The sequence below is a fragment of the Mus caroli genome, unplaced genomic scaffold (genome assembly GCF_978045245.1).
Source record: "Mus caroli unplaced genomic scaffold, Mus_caroli_1 scaffold_6, whole genome shotgun sequence".
NCBI lineage: Eukaryota > Metazoa > Chordata > Mammalia > Rodentia > Muridae > Mus > Mus caroli.
In genome coordinates this window covers 117,897,891-117,918,821 of record NW_028227261.1, presented here as the reverse complement: position 1 = coordinate 117,918,821, position 20,931 = coordinate 117,897,891, and the positions used below count along the sequence as shown (strand labels likewise).

Genomic DNA, 20,931 nt, shown 5'->3' with positions numbered 1-20,931 from the left:
CATCCATTCAGGCAGCCTACTTAAAATAAAAATAAAAAATAAATTTATGAAATTTCAATGTAATATTAGTATTTGTTGGGTTCAGAAAACAAAATGTAGGGTATGACGATTAGTTTCTTATAAAATTGTAAATTATCTTAGTAGTTGCTAAGATTTGTCTAAGTTAAGAAGGAACTTGAAGGAAACAGTAGAAAATAAAATTTAATAAATATTTCAATCAGAAGGAAGTTTATTTGTGTATCTTGCTATAAAATAATATGTCTATAATTTAAGGTAAAATGCAGAGTGCTAAAAAATCCAATTATTTTCCATAGAAGCAAGCTTAAAAGTGTATTATTAGGCAAAGCATTGTTTGAATTTTTAAATTATAGTAAAGCAGGAAATTTCTGAAAAAGGAGGCCACATTTAAAGTTTCTATTGTAGAAACTGTAATATCATTATTCCTAGTGGTTCCTTTGAGACATATGATATATTTAATATTCCTGTCAGTTCCAATGCTAGAGTGCCTTCAATTTTAAAATGATGACAACAGAGTGTTTGAATGTGGCTCAGGAAAGGACTGAGATTTCATGGTGATTATTTCAAAATTTAGGTTCAGTAAAATGCATGTCAAAACATGTAGGACTTTCTGTATCTTAATTCCTGATCTGTCAAAACTTGTCCCCCAAACAAATTGTTTTATTAATTAATAAATTCCTTTGGGACTTCATTGCGTATTGAAATGTGATACTTGGAGTCTTAATGTGGAAATACAATAAAGAAATCCACCGTTGTCTTATTTTCCCTGGTACAAAAAGATGCACCTATTGCAGGCATCATCAACCTTTGCACAGACTTAGAAAATCTTAGTTTAGCATTGCAGATTCTAGTTTAGTGGATGACAGCTACCTAGGTTCTACAACTTCCTTTGTTACTAAGTGGTTTTGAGAACAGAAGAATACGACTCTATTCTGGTGCACTTGTTAATTAATTAATTATGAAAAATATATTTACCAGGAATTTTTTCTCTGTCTCAATCTAATATAACATCTCTAAGATTTGGGTAAGATTAAATAGATAGATAGATAGATAGATAGATAGATAGATAGATAGATAGATAGATAGATAGGTGGATGGATGGAGGGAGAAGGAGAGAAAGACAGAGAGAGAAGATTCTGTTATATACAAGAATATTTTGGTTACATTGTACATTCCATCTCATGTGTTTTTTTTTTTTTTTTTTTAATCCTGCTGTAAAGGTTTCATGGAAAAATACTGACCAGAATAAATTTTCTAACAGGATTGGATTAATGTATAGGAATGACTTTTAAGCTATGTATCTCTGAGTTACTTCTGAAATCAAAGAACTGTGTCTACAAAGTATTTCTTGGCACAGCATACTACAGAGTAACTGTCTCTGATAAATAACCACTGGGTAGTTCAGAGTCAGTAATACTTGGATCAAAGAATGAATTTTGAATACTATAAGCAAAGGACAAAATCAAAACAACAACAACAAAAAACTAAACAAAACCCAAAAAGACCTGGAAAAGTAAACGTATAATTAACTCATATGTATTTTTTGACCACTATGCTGTTTTAAGTATATATAAATAAAACTATACCAATGATATGCCATTAATATTATAATTAGTTACATTTTTACAACCAAATATACAGAATATTTAGGAACATTTATCTTCCTCAAATTCTGTCAGAATTGTGGGATTTTTGGTGTTATCATTTAGCCCAACTTCCATTTGCTATAGATGTACACCATCTGGCATGTAATAATTTTCTTGTAATTATGCATGTATCTTACAGTATTCTGTCAGGTAATAAAAATTCTACCAAGCCTATCTCTGTAATTGATAAAACAAATTATTTCCACAAATTTAATGATTAAGTATCAAAATAACTTGGTAGCAAATTGGGAAGACACACTTACAGATCATAGGAAAGTTACTGACTTGAAAAACCTTATATGTTAAGTTCAGTTAAAGTTTAGATTCCTCATAGAGTATGTTATGAATATATGGGCTGTACTGGATAATTGAAAAGCTCAGCTCTAATATAAACCATCGACCTTCACTAATGATCTCACAAGTTGCTTAGTCTTAGTTCCTATCATAAAATGAGAGAGTATTTCCATATTTATAAATTATTTCTCAAAACAAGAATGGGAAACATACATTAAATGCATCTGTCTTCTCTTGAGTTGGAGGATGAGGCTGTCAGGTACACACTAGGAAATATAAATTTGGTCACTTTCTCTACAAACAGCTTAAGATATCAGGTAACAGAATGATCTAAAATACGTTAAGGGTAAAAGTTTCTATTTTTTACTTCTTATATCCTTTAGGCTAATTAGTTCTTTAGGCATGTTCTTCAGTAAGTTCAGATAAAGACACTTCTTTATGTCTTGAAACTAATCTCTTTTTTTGGATATTTCTCTGAATCACTGGGACTTGGAATTCCTCAACAATTGGTCTAGCCTCATGTAAAATCATATTCTCGGATACGTAAGCACTATCATTTCACTGTAAGTTTTATTGAGAGTCATTCTAAGAAATAACTCTACAATTAAATTCTTGCATATTTAAATGTAAAACCACACTGTGAGTTTCTAGTTTGATAATTCTTTTTTTGTAGTTGGTCCAACAAGAAAATCCAAATTTTAAAATTGAGAACAAGAAAAATTTTGTCTCAATCAAAGAGCTAATCTGTTTTCTTCTTTTTGATAAAGTTTTATTTTAAATCAGTGTTCTCTCTCTCTCTCTCCCTCTTCCTCTCCCTCTCCCTCTCCCTCTCCCTCTCCCTCCCTCTCTCTCTCTCTCTCTCTCTTTCTCTCTCTCTTTTCATTTTCAGATTTCTAAAGCCAACCTTTGGAGTCGATTAAATCTCAGAGACATTGTTTATTATTGTTTTCTTAAACCAATTTCTAACCCTAGAATCATAAGCTTAGCAGTACAGGATTTACAATTGAGCTGAAATTAAGTATTAAGTATATTTAATTGGACAAGATCAATAATCGAGAGTAATATTTACTCTACAAAGGTTTTTGTTGAAATAATTGGAACAAAGGTCATATGGAAATTTAGTAAACAATAACAAACCTGTCTTGTTACTATATTTTATTAGATGACATAATCTATATGAACAAAGGAGTAATAACTATTCCCTTATTTTGTATCACTAAATTATAGGCCTGTTGAATGTAGAAATAGTCTCAACTTGATAACTCCAAGGCTTAGGCAGTACCTAACACAGAACCATAAAATCTAAGTGGATCAAAAGAGAAGGATCAAAACAAATATACCTAATATTCTCTGATTTCCATCTTCACCACTGTTTTTATTTTACTGTCATGATATATTATACTGCCAAATATCAAAGTCATAATTATGACCAAATGCAAACAAAAGACAAACAGCAATGGTAGTGGTAACAAGCTCTCAGTCATGAGCACAGCGTAACTTGAATCAGTCTGGTTTGTTCCCTAGCTGCATTTTCAGTGATGCTTTAAGCTTCTGCAGAACTAAAAGCTTTTAGAGATAAATGCAACAATTACACATAATCTTGTGATACCATCCTGTCGTGGGTCCTTAGTCATTCATCCCCAGCCCACAGAATGGCATCTGCTTAGTTCAGATGTACCTTGTTACAGAGAAAACTAGGGGAAATAAAGTCTCATACTGACTTCATTCCTTTGAATATGTTACTTTAAAGTATATACTTATTTTCAATGACACTATTGTTCTTATGTTTTCTCTGGCGTTAACTGAATACAAATGTTCAAATCTGGGCAAAGATATAAGCACACCGATTTTGGGATGAGTTTTCTTATATGTATACTTTCTGCTTTCAAAAAAAGAAATAAATTAATTCAAGAAAACTCTTTTCCACTTACCACTGTGTTGACATGATTTTTCCAGTGGAAATCTCTTGTAAAGATTCCTAGCATTTTAAAGGTGAAGTTAGCACTATTCGGTTCATGTGAAAGCCTTTCTTAGGTACAGTGAAACCTGGGTAATTTAATGATAGACTATGTATCCAAGAGCCCAAGAGCACATTGCATCTTTTCATTAATAGCAAACACTCAAGGGGGAAACAGAAAAACAATCCCATTCTTGCTGGTATACATTTAAATACTATGAATCAAATAATTTGTGGTAAATACTTAAAGAAGGCTTAATAGTCTCTCCATATTTCTGCTATTATTTTCCTTTGTGTTAAGAAAATTAATAAATCTAGACTATGTGATTTGTGTAAGATAGTAAAATAAAAACTGAGGATAAAACTGGCGGTCAAATGGTTTGGGATGGAGGTAGCCTTAACCTACATCTGAATTGTATGCATTTATATTGAATTTAATCAATTCATGAACACAGATATAAGGGGCCTTTGTAATAAAAAAAAGTCTGGAAATTAGAAATTTTTTCATTAAACTGTCAATTAGGCATAATAAAAGGCAAGTTACTTGATCCTGATACTGTATTTATAATTTATCTGGAAAACAGTAGTCACCAAAAAACAAGAATGCTTCATTTGTATGTGTCTTGTCTGTCAAGGATACATTCCACAGTAGAGTGCACCCTAATGTGGTAAGGCTTTGATCAGGAAATTAGGTCACTGACAGTACTTCCCTCAGTTGGACTAAGGCTAATCTCACAGAGATAGGTAGTAGTTGTCCAAGTATGAGTTCTTTTTTTTTTTAATTGGGTATTTATTTCATTTACATTTCCAATGCTATCCCAAAAGTATCCCCACATTCTCCCCAACCCACTCCCACTTCTTGGCCCTGGCATTCCCCTGTACTGAGGCATATAAAGTTTGCAAGACCAATGGGCCTCTCTTTCTACTGATGACCAACTAGGCCATCTTCTGATTCATATGCATATGACACACGAGCTGGGGAGAGGGGGTACTGGCTATTTCATATTGTTGTTCCACCTATAGGATTGCAGATCCCTTTTTAGCTCCTTGGGTACTTTCTCTAGCTCCTCCATTGGGGGCCCTGTGATCCATCCAATAGCTGACTGTGAGCATCCACTTCTGTGTTTGCTAGGCCCCGGGCATAGTCTCACAAGAAATAGCTATATCTGGGTCCTTTCAGCAAAATCTTGCTTGTGTATGCAATGGTGTCAGCGTTTGGAAGCTGATTATGGGATGGATCCCCAGATATGGCAGTCTCTAGATGGTCCATCCTTTTGTCTCAGCTCCAAACTTTGTCTCTGTAACTCCTTCCATGGGCACCCAAGTATGAGTTCTAATAAAACAACACATCTGAGTCATGATTTTCTCTGACTTTCTGCATTAGTAGAATGTACCTCTACCTCTTTCTTGAGGACATTCCTTTTATACTAACGCCATGGTAGACTACAGTAAAACAAACATCACCAGAGGGGAACAGAAGTCAGTATCATTTCTTGAAACTCCAGAACCTCAAGAATCAATGAGCAAACATGTAATCTTGTACACATATTCTGAATGCATGTTTTAGTGTGGCAATACAAAACAGAGAACTACAGAAACAAATGGCCTACCACAAAGACTGAAAAATGATAAGACCATGCCCAACTTTCATTTCTCTTACATACTGTCCTTACCAAGATAAAATGACATATTTCAAAATGATGGTAATAGCCCCTGGAAATGTTTCAATGTTCATTTTCCCCTCCAACCTGTTCTCTATTCACTGCCACAATACTTAAAGTATTAATATGACTTCTCCCTTGTTTCTGTGGCTTCTTTTGACCAACTAGTTATTCTTCAATATGCATTTCTATAGTCCATGTATCTCACTATTCCTTCAGTTCCTAAGGAGACTGTCAGCTCTTTATCCCAAAGTTTTTGCACCATTCTTTGTTCTCTTTAGAATGCCCTCTCTCTCATCTTCATCTGATATTCACAGCATCTCAGCACACCTCTACTCATCTCTTGCCTAGAAACTTTCCTCCGGCTCTATCCCCAGCAATAAAATCAGATCCCCTGCTGTCACAATATTAGTTTCTTTTACCTGGAAAATTTACATTCATATATAAATTACCATATGATTATGAAATTTATCAGTCTAAATAATTATATATTAAACAAAATAATAATATTTATATTTAAATAATACGTATTGATGATTCTCTCTGAAATGAGACAAAAAATTGGAAAGGCCTATTCAGTTACTTTGATATCAGATAAAATGGTCTGTGTTATATTTCCATTGTGAATTCCCAGTTTCTACAATTCTGAAACAGTGACTTAAGCCAAATCTGGTAGTACATACCCAGCAATGGGGAAGCTGAGGCCTAAAGATAATGAATACGAAATCTGGTATAAAGTGACATTCAGTTGCCCCAAAACTTGAATTCAGACTGAGCTATGAAGTGACACCCAGTTCTCCAAACAGTCAAACAACATGTGTGTGTGTGTGTGTGTGTGTGTGTGTGTGTGTGTGTGTGTGTAAATGTGTTTATGTGCATGTGAGAGAGATAAGGGGAAAGAAAGGGAGGAAGAAGAATTCCCAGGAACATATAATAAAGATATATGTATATATATATATAATACAAATTAAAAGTACACATGGTTGATTTTTTTCAGAACAAAATATTATTTTGATACTAAAAGACTTAAATATTTAAAAAAAATTAAAAACACAACAAGGATTTTAAGGGATACTATTTCATATACTAGCAGTTTTTTCACAATGGTAATTCAATTACATTAAAGTAAAAACAGAGTCAGATTCATGTAGTTTTCTCTTATTTAACAGCATCTTTTCTCCTAAACCAACATCAAAGAAACCATGGCTCTTTTTGTGTTTGAAGGAAAGAAAAAGAAAACAGGTGAAAGAGCTTTGCTTCAGGACAAATGTGAAAGAATAAATCCCGCAGTGTACTCAGGAGCATCTGCTTTGTGAAAAGCATCTGCCTTATCAACTAGTCTCTTGCAGTATGGAGAACAGTTTAAACATGTTTTTCTCCTGGCCTTCAGGAGCCAAGATTCCAGAATTCTCCTCCACTGTTACTCATCCTTAAGTCACCTTTTAGGTATGTCAAGTTCTCTGCTTTATCTCAGATTGTTGGGTTTTATGTTCTGTCCTTTTCCCTTTCTTTGATGACTGCATAAGCTTAAATATTTCCATCGTGTGGGTCCTAGAGACTGAATTCAAGCTGTTGGGTTTGGTAGCAAACAGCTTTACCTGTGAAGCCATTCATGAGCCTTTCACTCAGGAATCTTTATTACATCTTTAATCTCATATCCTTGCCTTCCAAACATCAACTTTCTTTTATCCTCAGTCATGATATATACATTCCTATGTTTTTGTCTTGGTAAAATTTGGAAGACATTTCTCAGTGACTTTCTTCTTCTTTTTCTTCTGAATTTACTTTAAAGTTGAGTTCTCTAATATTCAGAATATATAAGTAGCCATATTTTTTTTTGCTTCTTCTATTATCCTCTTACATTTCAAGGGCAGCACTTGTCATTCTTTATCACTCATTTGTCTATTTACTCATTTGTCATTCATTCACTAATTCTCTATTCCTTAACTTGAAAATGAAATTTCTGAGAATGTGTAACTTTGTCTAGGTTATTTACCTCCAAGGCAAGCATAGCAGGCAGCTTATATTCTGCTATACAGTAATCTATAGTTTCTGTATGCGTTTTAATCACTTAACATAAATTCAATCTCTCCTTAACCACTGCAGCCTATTTTAAACTTTTAGTTTACTTGTGGTAATTTAGAGGGGGGTTGCACCAATCTTTGTACTACAAATTTGCATATGATTAGAACGCAATTAATTATACAATATATTTGTTAGAAAAATACAAGTGAGATAAAAACTAAGGAGAGGAGAAGGATACATGCCAAGATAAAATAAAAAATATATATTTGTTATTAGTTTTACTATGTGAATATCTGGGAGTACTTTCAAATTACTCTCAATAAATAAATACTTTCATTGGAAATGACATAGACATAATGCTTTTTACCATTAATGAATGCATTTGAATATAAAATTGAAATGTAAATATGCTTTTTATCATATCCTCCTTTGGTGATGCGCAATCATTTCCTATTGTTATGGTTATATCATACTTAAACTGTGCCCTATTCACCTGACAGAATCAGGTGTTTAGCAGTATGAAGGCTGTCTGTGTAAATCTCTATGCGTAATAACTCATTTAAATAGTCAATGGCAAGCTTATCAAAACAAAAGTGTCTTAATTTTACTAGGACATAGCATGTATATTTGTCTCTTAGCAAAGTCTAACACAAACTTTGAAAGAGTGAAGTCTACAATAGAGGACTACTTGTCCAAGAGCAGCTACTTTTCATTGTTTTCAAGGTTCAGACTTCAAGACCAAAGTTGTTCATGCCATGGAATCAAATGCAAAGGAGAGAAATGTGTCTGTCTTGTAATCAAGTACTCTAATTATGTCAAGACTGTGGAAAGGGCATCTAAGTGACATAGAAAAGGAGGGACCCAATACTGATAAGAGAACCTTTGTATTCAAGTGTAGATCATGGACAACATTGACTTCCTTGTTGACATTCATGTCTGAGATTGCTATCATTTCTGAGTAATAGATAATGAAGAAAGAACTCTGTGTTGACAGAACTATAGGTAATTGTATTGAGGTCCTGTGCCCTATTATAACAGAGTCTATTTGACCACTTACTGGGTGTACTTTGTATAGTAAAGGGTTTCTACACTTGCAGTCCAAAGCATTGACACATGAATGTAAGATGACTCAATTGATTCTCAAGTTCTCTTCCTTCCTTCCTTCCTTCCTTCCTTCCTTCCTTCCTTCCTTCCTTCCTTCCTTCCTTCCTCCCTCCCCTCCCCTCCTATCCCCTCCCCTTCCTTCCTTCCTTCCTTCCTTTCTTCCCTTAACCTTTTCCTACTTCTTTGATTTATTCACTTGATAACTAATGAGCATGTACATTCTGTGTTGTCATGCTTGGGAAATAGAACAGCATAAGACAAGTCAGTGATTGTGTGGCCAGAAAAATCAGTGAACAAACTAATAAAGTAGCTACATTTTATATCAGGGTAAATAAAGGTCTAATTATTGGATGAGTCTAGATTCTAAGTCAAGAAGAGGTGCTAAACAGATACATTAAAATGTAAGCAATATTTAGACATATAAAATTCACTAGGAAATATTCTGGTGATGGGAACATAAAGGAGTAAAATGAAATATGCATTCCATATGAGAACTGGAAGTCATAATGGTTATAAAATATCACAGGGGGCTTGATATTACATGAAAATGTGAAGAAATCCATGAGAAAATATAATGGCAAGCTGATATATGTGCTGAATCAACAGATAATAAGCAAAACATTATGACAGTGAGTATTTCTTCCAGTATATCTATGTTAAACACTTAAAGGGTACCTAAGGATTGAGATCCTTATAGGAAACACCACAAAATATTTTTTTGTTAACATGAGTGATATTTATATTCAGAACCAGGTTTAATAGGTTCAATTAAGATGAGTCTACACATAACCAGAGAAAACAACACACATAGTAAAATTTGAAATTTGGACCAACATCCAAATCATCTCAGTGTATCTCCAATGGAAATATGGATGGCTGCAATTGCTAGAGATTCTAGCACAGAGCCATGAAGAGAGGATATTGGTATAGATTCTTACAGTTAAGATTAATGTATATAGTTAAAGGTAGTTTTAGAAAGTAAAACAAAACCCTCAAGAAGGGAAATATAATGTTTCTAAAGCCATATACAATGTTAGGAAAGTATGGACAATCCATGCAATAGTTCTATCATTGATAAGACACAAGATAAAACTTAACTAGTCTTCAAAATATTGGCTACGCTCACAAATTAGCAAAGTGTGTAATATTTGTTTTAACTGAATAAGGAATAGATATGAAAAAAAAAATGGAAAGGTTTCTTGTGGGCTACTTAAAAAATGACAGAGAGACTCAAGTACCCAAGATCCACAAGGGTAATAAAGACTTCACATGTCAGAAATCTTCTGATAGTTATGAAGGACATTTAAAATGTTTTCAAATAATTAAATGAATACCTAATATGACTTATGATTGTGATTCCCACTGTTCTTTTGTCTCAAAAATTTCTACTTTTTTGTTTAACTTATATACTGGAAATAGAAAATTAAGTCACATTTTAAAAAGCAACTTTTATTATATATGATAGGAGTTTATAGTTATAAGAGGAGAAAATAAACTGTTTGCTAAAGCACTTATTATTTCTTATTAATGGTGATTGCTCTACATCATAATTCAGAATTGACCAACATGAATAAAACAGAGAAATTAGAAGAATTAGAATAAAATGCTAGGTACAATCTTAAACCAAAATTGGAATTTTGTTTTTATTAGAATTACAAAGAGATGTCATTACATGGCCAATGGAAGTGTCAGTACATCATACTTTAACACAGAGAAACCCTGTCTTGAAAAAACAAAAAACAAACTAACTAAAAGAATGATGATATACAGTCAGTTCTCATAAAACTTTCACCACCAAAGTCTTAGAATTGGACACCATCAATGAAAGCAACACTAGCTCATGAAAAGAATGCTCTTTTTTTTTTGTTGTTGTTGTTGTTTTGTTTTGTTTTGTTTTTCATCTTTCTTTTTTTACTTTCTTTTTTTATTAGACATTTTCTTTATATACATTTAAAATGCTATCCCGAAAGTGCCCTATACACCCGCCTGCCCTGCTTCCCTACCCACTTACTCCCACTTCTTGGCCCTGGTGTTCCTCTGTACTGGGGCATATAAAGTTCACAAGATCACGGGGCCTCTCTTCCTAATGATGGCCAACTAGGCCATCTTCTGCTACATATGCAGCTAGAGAAACGAGCTCTGGGGGTACTGGTTAGTTCATATTGCTGTACCACCTATAGAGTTGCAGACCCCTTCAGCTCCTTGGGTGCTTTTTCTAGCTTCTCTATTGGAGGCCCTGTGTTCCATCTTATAGATGACTGTGAGCTGCTCACAGGCATCTATAAGATGGAACACTGGAAAAGAATGCTCTTAAATCAAGGGAATCTATTCTAATAGTTTTCAGGGCCTGTAGGGAACTAAAGTAGACCTGAAGGTTGCTTATATTTGTTAAGGATCATTCATATCATATGTCTTTCTATTAGGAGGCCAGTTGGTAATAAAACATGTATTATCTATTTTCTACATTGTCACTCACTTCTTTGGAAACCCAAGTATAATCTATTGCATAGGAGAATATCCACAAAAAGCAAGAGTGTGCTATAATGTTCAAAATGCTAGAAGAAATTATTTGAAATTGTGTTACCATAAAGACATATATTTGAAGAAATAATTATGTATAATCTTAGATAAACAATACTTGATATGCATATATTAGAATATTAAGTTATTTTTTTTTAACATGCACAACTTCTATGACTTTGTATAATGGTTAAAAGATCAGGTGGGGTGATATTTTCATGCTTGTAATTCTAGCAGTCAGTTGACAGGATGACAGTCACAGGTTTTATGACCAGTTTGAGTTATACAATGAGCACAAGGTCAGCCTAAACTCCAGAGGGGAAAATATTTATTGGAAACTCAAACAAATAAAAACAAAAATTAAAATAAAAATCTAAAAATGTTATTATGTAGACGATAATTCATGAAATGAGATATCTTCAGAAAGTTGTAGTCTTCTTGACTTGGAAGATTTTCAGATATTTTCATGAGGATGAACTGTAGCAACAGAGCCAGCAAGACACACTGGATGTAGTCCCTTTTATTTTGTTTGTTCTCCCTTTATCATGACTCAGTTCTACACACTCCAGTGACCCAGGAAACTGAAGACTCTTTCTCCTCTTCCTCTCTCTCTCTCTCTCTCTCTCTCTCTCTCTCTCTCTCTCTCTCTCTCTCTCTCTCTCTCTCTCTCTCTCTCTCTCTCTCCCTCCCTTCTATATCTTCCACCTGTGGCCTTATCTTCCTACCTTATACCATATATATATATATATATATATATATATATATATATATATATATATGTGTGTGTGTGTGTGTGTGTGTGTGTGTGTGTATGTGTGTGTGTATGTGTGTGTGTGTGAGAGAGAGAGACAGAGAGAGAGACAGAGAGAGATACAGAGAGAGAGAGACAGAGATACATATGTAACATGAGTAGGATTATCTAGAATATGCTTAGGACATCACGATATACCTGCCTTCACAAGAAGCTTTTAGATCTCTCCCAAATCCATCTAATTGCAGTACATTAAGACTGAGACTTATAACACTGTACAGGATCATGCAGGCATCCTCTGCTGAGGAACTCCTTGCTGTGGGTGTATTGGGCTACACACAAATATCTGCATAACTCTTCAGCAGAGGAGTGAAAAAGAAGAATGAAGAAAAAGAAAGATACAAAATAGCTCATTTAATATCTAAGCACACGATTGTCTTTTCTTCAGAATGCATTGATTCTGTTTATCTTGAATTTCTTTCTAATTTTTTAATCCCTTTATAAAGTGCTGACATGAAAAAGTTGACTAACCAATTAACTTATGAATGCATTACTTTCCCAATATTGAGAAGTTTTTAAAAAATATCTCCATAGAGTTAAATGAATTCACTGTGATTTCTCTTTTTCCTTTTAGCTCTTTTCATCTTCTTCCTTCTCTCATTACATCAGAAGAAACATAAAGTGTTCCACTATTTCTGAAATATGAAACATCTTCATTTCATTTACTTGTTTAGCTTAGTATTTGTGTGTCCTTTGTAAAATCCAATTCATCATGTTAGTAATAATTTATATTGACATACACACACATTGTTAACACAAAACTCTTGATGATATTATGATTAATCAATAAGCTAAAATTTAGGGATAAAGTGGGTCATACAAATTAATATATAATACTGTACATAAACATTTTTTAGCTAGCTAAAATACGTTGAGAATTTTTTGATGCCAGAATTACTTGACATCCAAAAGTATCAGCCATCAGGGAGAAGATGAGGTTGATCAGTGGTGATTTTCCTCCAGAGGTCAGGCACTAAAATGCTCTACATCATTTATAATTACTTCTGACAGTAGAAGAAAAAAGCCAACCATTTAAGATGGCAACAGTTGGATGCTTGTTTCCCATCTGGAAACTAACACAAGATAATCACATTTAAAAGTCAGGCATTGTTTTAGGAAGTATTTCTAAACTCATTGCATTTGGTGAAAATACATACTATAAGTAAGATCAAAAGATACAGCTATAAAGAAAAATATCCCTTCATTCCATGCCATGAAACAGAATACTTCCTAATTAGAAACATTGACTTGTTAATATTTGAATTGGAGAACCTCATAAATCTCTGACTCTTAACTATGTTTGCTTTAAAATAATTTACATTTAAATAATTTCCTAATATATTCACATAATAATAAAATGTGAAATGCATAATCTCTCTTAATAGCATCGTCCTTACTTAAACAAATATAAGGATAACTATTTCTGATAGCATGAAGTTAGTCATTAAAGATATATTATGAAGCTATCAGCAAAAAAAAATGGAACTGGCATTGAAACTGTAAATGAAGAAGTAAGGAGGGTTCTTATCATTTCATGAACAACAACAACAACAACAAAAAGATGAAAAACAAAGCCAGAATTTTAGGAAGGAAAATTATGTGAAAAACCACAGTATTCAGATAAAATAGATTAAGTTCATTTAAAAAATATATTAAAATTTAGAAGATGTTAGGCTAAGTAGTTATTGAGCTAGGAGGAGAACTGATTGTGACTGACTTCAGATTCTGCAGTGGTGAGGTCCAACCAACAGAGGTAGCAACTTTAGTTATTAGAGGAAGTTCTTTCAGGAAGGAGACCAATGCAAAAGGTAAGCTGAGGTCTAAGTGGAACACACTATGCACAGACTATAATCAGTGGGAGAAGTGGCCCTTGGGCCTGACTGTGTTCCATGCCCCAGTGTAAGTGAATACAAGGCCAGGAAGGCAGGAGAGGGTGGGTGGATGGGGGAGCACCTTGAGAGAGGCACTGGGAGGGAGCATGGGATAGGAGGTTTCCCGGAGGGGAGACCTGGAAAGGGGTCAACATTTGAAATGTAAATAAAGAAAAAATAGTAGTAGTAATAGGAGGAGTAGTAGTAGTAGTAGTAGTAGTAGTAATAATAATAATAATAATAATAATAAACTGTCACAGAACCTATAAGGTAAAGGAATGTAAGCTGGGAGACATCCAACTCAGGTGACATATGATGAATAAATACTTGCTAATGTTCAGGATGGGTTTTAAATATGGATTATGCACTGAAATCCTTATTGAGAAAGGGGGTGGGGAATTTAATCCTCAGAAAAACTGGAGCAGACTCAGATTGATACAAAGAAACAAGGCATTTTTTTCCTAGGCTCAGCCCCACAGTTACCTGGCAACAGCCAGGTAGCTCCCTCCTCACACTTTTTTCCTCTTGCTCTTGCTCCCTTACCCTCTTCTTCCACTCTCCCCATTGCTTTCCCCCTCTCTCCCCATGTGTTCATGGCCGGCCTCTACTTCTTCTCACCTCTCTCCCTTGTTCTGTCTCTATTACCTCATCAACTTCCTTCCCCATGCACTAACCTTTATTCTATACTGTACCAACACGTGGTTTGGGGAAAGGAATGCCTCAGCATGGGGCCCGCAGAAGCACCCCCTTCCCCCACACAGCACCACACCTCCACCAAACATCACTGGCTTTTTTTCCTTTTTTATAAAACACAACAAAATTGATAGATAACTGAAATGAAGGGCTGTCACTGTGTGTGTGTGTGTGTGTGTGTGTGTGTGTTTGTGCATGCACATGTGCCTGCACTTGCACATGCATGTTTGTGTATATCTGGACACATGAGAGGCTGTGCACATACATATGCACGTACAACAAAATGTGTTTGCCTGTGAAAGCCAGGGATTGATATTTGGCATGTCCCTTGTCAATCATTCTCTTCCTTATTTTTATCTATCTATCTATCTATCTATCTATCTATCTATCTATCTATCTATCTATCTATCTATCTATCTAGGCATGAAATCACTTCCAGTATCCTGAGTTTACAAATTTAGGTAGACTGGAATTCTCATACTCCTGTATTTGTCTACCTAATGCTGGGTCAATAAGTGCCGTGCTTAGATTTTACACAGTTGCCCAATATCTGAATTTAGGTCCTAAGACTTGGCAGTTGGCATTGTACTGACTAGGCCACAGCCTCAATGCCTTTACTGAACATTATTTCCTAAACCGATTGTGCTTTTGATTGAAGCTCTCTATTAATTTGAGATTTAATTGTCTTTTCTAATCTACATACATCTATACTATCATAACAAAACAACTGGCATAGGGATAATATAAGAGAAAAAGCTATCTGATAAAAAATTCCTCCTTAGCATCTTCTACCATGCCCAACACTCATAAAAACAAAAGAAAAAAGAAAACCTTGAAATTTGATCCACCAAAAAATATTGACATGGCTTATTTCACTAGGTCTTTGCTCATCATTTCTAGAATTCTCCTGAAAGTCTTCACATTTTGATAGCATGTTGACTTCTTACAATGCTGTATCTCATAGATGTTCATATCTAGAGGATACCCAATGGAACAGAATTTCTATCCTGGTACTAATAACTGGTCAGTGGGAAACCTCAAATTGAATGATTGTGGTTCCCTTAGTATCTATGACAGTGAGGCAGCCTGAATTACTTGAGCTGACTCATACATCACTATTCTCCTTATAAAATACAATATAAGAATCAGTATTTTTTTCAACATCATTTTCTTTAGAAATCAGGAATGAAGATATCCTTTGCAATTTAAGCAAATTGTGGGTGGGAGACCTCGCTTACTATTGGACAGAAAGTCCTATTTCGTATGCCATTAAATAATAACCTTCCCTCATAGCAGCTAATTTTACATCTGAACAACTGTAATATCCATTATTACAAGGGGTCCCTACCAGTGCTAATTTTATTCTTAATTTTTTTTCCTCTCAGAATATTTTGCCAAGCATCATAGGAGTTGCCTGGCAACTGCTAAGAACAAATTCAAAGAAAGAGAGGTGATTTAATGAAGAATTCAGACACAATCAAATCCTTGTAGAACGAATAATGTATGTGCTTTATTCAGAAAAAGATACTGTACCTTGAGCCATTTCATATTTAAAATCTTAATAAGTTATTTTGAATCATATATAATTAATAAGCAAGTATAACATGAGAACTAATGATAAATAACCACTAAGGTAGTTTAAAAATGGTGTTTCTTATTTTACAGTACAGTGTGCTCATGTATTAGAACACAGAGATCATTAATGTATTATACCCACTAAAAACATTCCTTAGAAATTTTTCTGTGATTGGAGCACACCAATAAGAATATCATATTTTATCTACCATGGCAACAGAGAACATTACAGGTTTGGGGATTTGGTAGATTCTCACATTTTTTTGCAGCATGAAAGGATGCAGAGCCATTAAAGAAATGGGAGGTTATCAATAGTAGATAGCTTTTAGGAGAAACGAAAATTATATCACCGAGCTCATCATCTCGGGGCAAGGAAGTATTTTAATTTCAGGAAAGAAACTCAAGTATGCGTATGCTTTTGTATGAATAAGAATATTCTTGTTTTAGATTGAAGGCTCTTTTTATCTAGTTTAGTCAAAAATAAAAAGTGCTGGGTGGACAGACAGCTGCTATTACTGAACTCCAGCATGTAAACATTGAAACACAAATGCTGGTGCCTTCATGTGCTTCTTCTGGACCAGCTTCTTTTGAGAGTATCATCCTTTTCCAGTTCAGCTGCCCGAATGTTAGAAAGTGACCGCTGGCAGAGCCCAAGACTCACTGTTTCAGTATTCAAGAAATATGCTTCTCTTTTCTCCTTCAGTAGAGTGTGCAGAAGCTCAAGAAAGCACTTGACACACTATGTACTCACTGATAAGTGGATATTAGCCCAAAACTTAGGATACCCAAGATATATAATACAGTCTGCTAAGCACATGAAACTCAAGAAGAATGAAGACCAAAGTGGAGTCACTGTACCCCTTCTTAGAATTGGGAACAAAACATTCATGGAAGGAGTTACAGAAACAAAGATTGGAGCTGTGACGAAAGGATGGACCATCTAGAGACTGCCATACCCAGGGATCCATCCCAGAATCAGCTTCCAAAGGCTGACACCATTGCATACACTAGACTAGCAAGATTTTGCTGAAAGGACCCTGATATAGCTGTCTCTTGTGAGACTATGCCAGGGTCTAGCAAACACAAAAGTGGATGCTCACAGTCAGCTAGTGGATGGATCACAGGTCTCCCAATGGAGGAGCTGGAGAAAGTACCCAAGGAGCTAAAGGGGCCTGCAACCCTATAGGTGGTACAACATTATGAACTAACCAGTACCCCGGAGCTCTTGACTCTAGCTGCATATGTATCAAAAGACGGCCTAGTCGGCCATCACTGGAAAAAGAGGCCCATTGGACACACAAACTTTATATGCCCCAGTACAGGGGAACGCCAGGGCCAAAAAAAAAAAAAAAAAAAAAAAAAAAATGGAATGGGTGGGTAGGGAAATGGGGGAGAGGGGGAGGATATGGGGGACTTTTGGGATAGCATTGGAAATGTAACTGAGGAAAATACGTAATAAAATATATTTTTAAAAAAAGAAAGCACTTGAATTGCTCAAGTTTGTGCTACAGAAACAGGACAGCTAAGTATATGGGTCTATACTAGGCTGTTCCCACAGGAACTGAACAGCTGCCCTGCAGGGCAGGTAACTGATGCTCAATCACCTACCTTTGTGACTTTCTCTGATTTTCCTCTAAAATAAGTTACTCTTCCAATTAATCATTTTGTATAAGGACTGAAGGAAAGACAATGAAGAGGTCACATGTGTGACTTTGAAATCTAAGGTCATTTTAAGAGATAACCCTCACATGCACACTCAGACATAAAAATTATTCTTTCTAGATTTGGATTTTGTCCCCAAATTCTTAGTGTCTTTAATAGAGTGGCATTACCAAAGCATGGGGTCTAGAGAATAGTCCAGGGCGAAGTCAGGTCCTCTAGAGTGAAGTGTTTAATTCCTTGTCATATTAACTTTCCTTTTGAGATATCAAGTCATTCTAGTATCAGTGTATAAGAGCTAAAGGGCAGATTCTGGGACTCTGTGCCTGTCAGTCATAGAGGCAGAACCTTGAAAAGATGAACTTTCCAGTTAGCACATTGAATGATAATGCAGATGAAAAGGTACTCCTATGCTATGGCCATTAATTAACAAAGGAATATTAAAGACAGAAGCACTTGATAGCTTCAAAGTGATTTTGTATACCTCAAGCTGCTTTCTATTTTTAGTAATTTTCAATGAGATGCCAATATAGTTACTGTCTGGACAAATATATACCTAGAAATTTATTTGTTTGTTTGTTTGTTTTTAATCTGTAGATTCTCAGATGACAGCTCCTTAATTTGACTAGTCTTTGTGACATAACTATCTCTTTAAATTATCAAATACACTAGTTTCTAACACATATTTGTTTAAAATTCTGTTTTATGGTGTCTGCTATAGATTCTATATCTTAATGCCCCTTCAAAATCAAATCTGAAAGCCCTATTCAGGACTTAGCTATTGAGCAGGAACTAGGTTACAATCTAAGAGTGTCTTGTTTGGTGTTGTTAGTTCATTTGAAGCTATTGCGATCTTGCATGGGTGGTTTTAAAGTAACCATTATTCGAAAAGTCACATGTAGCATCCAGAGTACACTGGCATCATATATTTAATGGTGGCTATGATCTCTAGGGACTTTCTTTGTTCCATCCATATAGATAATTCACTTAAAATAGTTTAGCTCAGAACTAGAGAAAACTTGTCATTCTTCACATGGGTCTGAATTAAAAGACCACAAGCAAAAAGGTTGAGAAAAAAGGAGAGAGAAGAGTGGGAAGGGGAAAGGGGACAACCTCAACATAATGTTAACCTAGAAGTCAGCAGCCAAATTCACAGTCTATGGGGGAATCTGAAATTGCTGTGTGAGCATCCTTGACTACTGGAAACACAGTTACATTTTATATACTTTTTACATTACTCTTGGCAAACAAACAAACAACAATAAGGAACTTCATTTCTTGCATCACCCTCCAGTCTATATCATTTGGTCATCCGATTTCAATAATTATTACTATCTTGATGAGTATTATAAAGTTATCCAGGCCTAGAAATTTGTAGAGAACTATGTTAACTCTGATTTGCCACTATTTAAATAAGACATACCTCAGATAAATAAAGGCAAATTTTCATAAAATGGTTTAAAAAAAGAAAATGTAAAGATAGAAAGCAATATAGCATCAAAATGCTCTATCCTGGGACATAGGTAAGGACCCATCTCAATACTCATCTGAGTCAGGAACCTGCAGCACCTAATAGAGGTAGATTTTATCCAGCAGTGCTGTATGCCCATCACCTTCTGATCTGCATCTCTACCTGCACCCGTGGCACATCTGTGTGGCTGCTTTCCTACCCCACACTCCTGCCTGTCTCCCAGGAAGACTCTCTAACCAGGGTCACAGGAAGCCTCCTCTAACCAGAGACAACACTGCCTGCCCATCAAGAGTCATGTTCTAACCCAGGTCACACAGCTCCACCTGCCTCTGAGGATGACTGGCCAATCCAAGACACCAGAGATAATCAGAATGCAAAAGATAAACACAAGAGCAAAAGTGACAGAGGCCAATGTATTTTGACATTAACAGAACACAGTTTTCGTACCATAACAATCCCTGGACTCCTTAGTACACTTGAAGAGCAAGATTCAGAGCTAAAATTTTTATCTTGTGAAGATAATAGAGGCCTTTAAGGAGAATATAAATAAATCCCTTAAAGAAATACAAGAAAGCACAGGCAAAGAGGAAGAGGGCTTTGAAGACGAAACAAATACTTCCCTTAAAGATATATAGGAAAACACAAACAGGTGAAGGAATAGAACAAAACAGTCCAATTTTTGGTCCATTTCTAAAAATGGAAATAGAAGCAATAAAGAAATCCCAAAGGGCAACAAATCTGGAGATGGAAAACCTAGAAAAGAGGTCAGGAGCTCCAGATGCAAGCATTACCAACAGAATACAAGAAATAGAAGAAAATCTCAGATGTAGAATATACCATAGAAGACACTGACACATCAGTCAAACAAATTACAAACTATAAAAAGCTTCTAACATTAAACATACTGGAAATTCAGGACACAGTGAAAATACCAAACCTAATAATATTAGATATAGAAGAGAGTGAAGAGTCTCATTTCAAAGGGCCAGAAAGTATCTTTTTAAAAAATCATATAAGAAAATGTCCCCAAAATTCTATCACAGAACTCCTACAGCTGATAAACAACTTCAGCAAAGTGGCTGGATATAAAACTAACCCAAACAAATCAGTAGCCTTCCTTCAGGAAAATGATAAACTGGCTGAGAAGGAAACTAGAGACAAAACACATTTTACAATAGACACAACTAATATTAAATATCTTATTGTAACTCTAACCAAGCAAGTAAAAGACTTGTATAACAAGAACCTCAAGTGCTTGAAGAAAAAATTTGAAAAGAATCTCAGAAGGGAGAAAGATCTCCCATGTTCATGGATTCATGGAATTTACATAGTGAAAATGGTCAAATTATCCAAAACAATCTACAGATTAAATGAAGTTATCACCAAAGTTAAAACACAATTCTTCATAGACATAGAAAGAACAATTCTCAGCTTCATCTAGATAAACAAAAAACCTCAGGATAACCAAATGAATTCTGAAAAATTAAAGAACTTCTTGGAAAATCACCATCCCTGACCTCAAGTTATACTACATACCAATAGTGGTTGAAAAAAAAATCCATGGTATTGGTACAGAGAGAGTTTGTAATAGAATCAAAGACCCAGAAATAAACCCGCAAACCTATG

The 20,931-nt window shown here is 34.9% G+C and overlaps 1 protein-coding gene across 11 annotated transcripts in view; it reads right to left on the bottom strand.

Annotated features, from left to right (window-relative positions):
- Window positions 1–20,931, bottom strand: part of Lingo2 (leucine rich repeat and Ig domain containing 2) — a 1,228,899-nt gene that overhangs the window by 840,134 nt on the left and 367,834 nt on the right. The window lies entirely within an intron of this gene.